Source organism: Pseudoliparis swirei, chromosome 21 (genome assembly GCF_029220125.1).
Source record: "Pseudoliparis swirei isolate HS2019 ecotype Mariana Trench chromosome 21, NWPU_hadal_v1, whole genome shotgun sequence".
Taxonomy (NCBI): domain Eukaryota; kingdom Metazoa; phylum Chordata; class Actinopteri; order Perciformes; family Liparidae; genus Pseudoliparis; species Pseudoliparis swirei.
In genome coordinates this window covers 18,216,483-18,221,482 of record NC_079408.1, presented here as the reverse complement: position 1 = coordinate 18,221,482, position 5,000 = coordinate 18,216,483, and the positions used below count along the sequence as shown (strand labels likewise).

The following is a 5,000-nucleotide window of genomic DNA, read 5'->3' as shown; positions in this document are numbered from 1 at the left end:
CACCTCTCATCCACTCCACCTCTCATCCACTCCACCTCTCATCCACCTCTCATCCACTCGACCTCTCATCTCATCCACCTCTCATCCACTCCACCTCTCATCCACTCCACCTCTCATCCACTCCACCTCTCTCATCCACTCCACCTCTCATCCACTCCACCTCTCATCCACTCCACCTCTCATCCACCTCTCATCCACTCCACCTCTCATCTCATCCACCTCTCATCCTCTCATCCGCTCCACCTCTCATCCGCTCCACCTCTCATCCACTCCACTTCTCATCCTCCACTCTCACCTCTCATCCTCCACCTCTCATCCATCCACTCCACCTCTCATCTCCACCTCTCATCCACCTCTCTCATCCACTCCACCTCTCATCCACTCCTCCACCTCTCATCCACCTCTCATCCACTCCACCTCTCATCCACTCCACCTCTCATCCACTCCACCTCTCATCCACTCCACCTCTCATCCTCCACCTCTCATCCACTCCACCTCTCATCCACTCCACCTCTCATCCACCTCTCATCCGCTCCACCTCTCATCCACTCCACCTCTCATCCACCTCTCATCCACTCCACCTCTCATCCACTCCACCTCTCATCCACTCCACCTCTCATCCACTCCACCTCTCATCCGCTCCACCTCTCATCCACCTCTCATCCACTCCACCTCTCATCCACTCCACCTCTCATCCACCTCTCATCCACTCCACCTCTCATCCACTCCACCTCTCATCCACTCCACCTCTCATCCACTCCACCTCTCATCCACCTCTCATCCACTCCACCTCATCCATCCACCTCTCATCCACTCCACCTCTCATCCCTCATCCACTCCACCTCTCATCCACTCCACCTCTCATCCACTCCACCTCTCATCCACCTCTCACTCCACCTCTCATCCACTCCTCTCATCTCATCCTCCACCTCTCATCCACTCCACCTCTCATCCACCTCTCTCATCCACTCCACCTCTCATCTCATCCTCTCCACCTCTCATCCACCTCTCATCCACTCCACCTCTCATCCACTCCACCTCTCATCCACTCCACCTCTCATCCTCTCCACCTCTCATCCACTCCACCTCTCATCCACCTCTCATCCACTCCACCTCTCATCTCATCCACCTCTCATCCTCTCATCCACTCCACCTCTCATCCGCTCCACCTCTCATCCGCTCCACCTCTCATCCACCTCTCATCCGCTCCACCTCTCATCCACTCCACCTCTCATCCGCTCCACCTCTCATCCACTCCACCTCTCATCCGCTCCACCTCTCATCCTCTCATCCATCCACCTCTCATCCACTCCACCTCTCATCCGCTCCACCTCTCATCCACTCCACCTCTCATCCGCTCCACCTCTCATCCACCTCTCATCCGCTCCACCTCTCATCCACTCCACCTCTCATCCTCTCCACCTCTCATCCGCTCCACCTCTCATCCACTCCACCTCTCATCCACTCCACCTCTCATCTCATCCACCTCTCATCCACTCCACCTCTCATCCGCTCCACCTCTCATCCACTCCACCTCTCATCCACCTCTCATCCACTCCACCTCTCATCTCATCCACCTCTCATCCTCTCATCCACTCCACCTCTCATCCGCTCCACCTCTCATCCACTCCACCTCTCATCCACCTCTCATCCACTCCACCTCTCATCCGCTCCACCTCTCATCCGCTCCACCTCTCATCCACCTCTCATCCGCTCCACCTCTCATCCACTCCACCTCTCATCCACTCCACCTCTCATCCACCTCTCATCCACTCCACCTCTCATCCGCTCCACCTCTCATCCACCTCTCATCCACTCCACCTCTCATCCACTCCACCTCTCATCCACCTCTCATCCACTCCACCTCTCATCCACCTCTCATCCACTCCACCTCTCATCCGCTCCACCTCTCATCCACTCCACCTCTCATCCACTCCACCTCTCATCCACTCCACCTCTCATCCACTCCACCTCTCATCCACTCCACCTCTCATCCACTCCACCTCTCATCCTCTCCACCTCTCATCCACCTCTCATCCTCTCCACCTCTCATCCACTCCACCTCTCATCCACCTCTCATCCACCTCTCATCCGCTCCACCTCTCATCCTCTCCACCTCTCATCCACTCCACCTCTCATCCACCTCTCATCCGCTCCACCTCTCATCCACCTCTCATCCACTCCACCTCTCATCCACCTCTCATCCTCTCCACCTCTCATCCACTCCACCTATCATCCGCTCCACCTCTCATCCGCTCCACCTCTCATCCACCGCTCCACAAGCAGGGCAACAGAGAGACGGCTAATGAAATGTCCACTGCCGCCTGAACCTGCCTCCCGCCGTCATCAGATGACGAGGAAGTCTTCTCCTCATCGGCCTGATGGCGGCCGTGCGGCCGCAGGAAGTGTGTTCTGTGGGCGGTGGTGGAGCTCGTGATCACGAGGCTCCTCAGCGCTGACACAGAGAAGTCGAGACGGGACGATCCCGTCAGTCTGGTGTCTCTCTCCAGGGTGATGATGTCATCCGCTCAGAGGGAGAACAAAGCTTCGCGGTCCGCCGTGTGGTCCCGCCCACTTCTGATCCATAACAGGCTGGAGCAGGAGGACCCGGCTCAGGGACGGGGGTGGAGCCGCGTTGGCCGACGTCCACGGAGTGACTCGCATGGAGGATCTCTGTTCATGAAATGCTTGTCAAAGACATTTTGTTGGTGTTATTAATTTAATTAATTAAAGGTGTTTTAGTGTGGATGAGCGTCACGCGCCCAGAGAAGCAGCTGAAAAACATGTGAGTTCACTCGCTTGACGACTGGTGGCTTTTTCACGTCATCCGCTTCTACTGCGCCTTAGAGGGGGCGGGGCTTATCTATGTGGCTTATCTCCATGGAAACAGTTATCGTCTCCTTCATCCAGCATGAAGCCACGACTTCCGCTTCATACTTGTTGAGGACGTCACACACACGTCTGAACATGGAAGGCGTGTTTTAAATAATACATTTTGAATATTTCAACCTGAGACGAAGGAGGCGAAATTTTCACGCCGCGCAAATCGCGTCAACCGCGCCGCCGGGGGGAAAGCTCCCGTCTGTCGCGGCCACTCTGTGCGACTGTAGCTCATGGGAACAATCCACAACTGTGTGTGTGTGTGTGTGTGTGTGGGCCGAGCCTCATTTGGCTTCCTTAAGAAATGTGGCTCCGACAGTTAGCCAGCTGTTGATCAGGTGGGGGCCTGCAGGCGTCTGGAGGGCCCACCTGTCCTCTGGGCTCCGGACCAGGAACCACCAGATGGTTCATGCATCTTCAAGGATGAACCGCGTGTGGAGATGGGTTCAGGTTCTCTGCTGGAGGAAGCTGCATCGCTTGGTCCCATCCAGTCATACAGGAGGTTCTGTTGAGGCCCGGGTCAGCAAACGCCCGCTGCTCCAGCGCCTCTGGTCCTGACCGCCGCCGGCTCTTATAGGGACGTCACCGGGATGCCAAGCTAAAGGTCTGGAGGGACCAAGACACCAGCGGGGCTACCCATGTGACCAGGACCCCACCCATGGCGGCCGTTGGCCAATCAAATCAATGCTGTTAGTCCGGTGAACCTGCTCCGTGTGTTTAACAAAGAGGGGGCGTGGCTTTTGGGCGTGGCCAATAAAAACCTCCCTCAACGCACCAGCTGATCAGATGAGGCTCCACCACAGGCTTGCTTCTAACTGGGCTACATTGACGGAGGTTACATTGACGGAGCTACATTGATGGAGCTACATTGACGGAGCTACATTGACGGAGGTTACATTGACAGCTACATTGACGGAGGTTACATTGACGGAGCTACATTGATGGAGGTTACATTGACAGAGCTACATTGATGGAGGTTACATTGACAGAGCTACATTGATGGAGGTTACATTGACAGAGCTACATTGACGGAGGTTACATTGACAGAGCTACATTGACGGAGCTACATTGACGGAGGTTACATTGACGGAGCTACATTGATGGAGGTTACATTGACAGAGCTACATTGATGGAGGTTACATTGACAGAGCTACAATGACGGAGGTTACATTGACGGAGCTACATTGACGGAGCTACATTGACGGAGCTACATTGACGGAGATACATTGACGGAGGCTACATTGACGGAGCTACATTGACGGAGGCTACATTGATGGAGCTACATTGACGGAGGTTACATTGACGGAGGCTACATTGACGGAGGTTACATTGACGGAGGTTACAATGACGGAGGTTACAATGACGGAGATACATTGACGGAGATACATTGACGGAGGTTACATTGATGGAGGTTACATTGACGGAGGCTACATTGACGGAGGCTACATTGATGGAGCTACATTGACGGAGGTTACATTGATGGAGGTTACATTGACGGAGGTTACAATGACGGAGATACATTGACGGAGATACATTGACGGAGGTTACATTGACGGAGGTTACATTGATGGAGATACATTGACGGAGGCTACATTGACGGAGGTTACATTGACGGAGGCTACATTGATGGAGCTACATTGACAGAGATACATTGATGGAGGCTACATTGACAGAGGCTACATTGACGGAGGTTACATTGACGGAGGTTAAAATGACGGAGGTTACAATGATGGAGATACATTGACGGAGGTTACATTGATGGAGGTTACATTGACGGAGATACATTGACGGAGGTTACATTGATGGAGGTTACATTGACGGAGGCTACATTGATGGAGCTACATTGACGGAGGCTACATTGACAGAGGTTACATTGACGGAGGTTACATTGACGGAGGTTAAAATGACGGAGGTTACAATGACGGAGATACATTGACGGAGGTTACATTGATGGAGGTTACATTGACGGAGATACATTGACGGAGGTTACATTGATGGAGGTTACATTGACGGAGGTTACAATGACGGAGATACATTGACGGAGGTTACATTGACGGAGGTTACATTGACGGAGTTTACAATGACGGAGATACATTGACGGAGATACATTGACGGAGGTT

General features: G+C 53.6%; 1 protein-coding gene across 3 annotated transcripts in view; it reads left to right on the top strand.

Annotated features, from left to right (window-relative positions):
• peli3 (pellino E3 ubiquitin protein ligase family member 3) overlaps positions 1-5,000 on the top strand; it is a 40,854-nt gene that overhangs the window by 21,789 nt on the left and 14,065 nt on the right. The window lies entirely within an intron of this gene.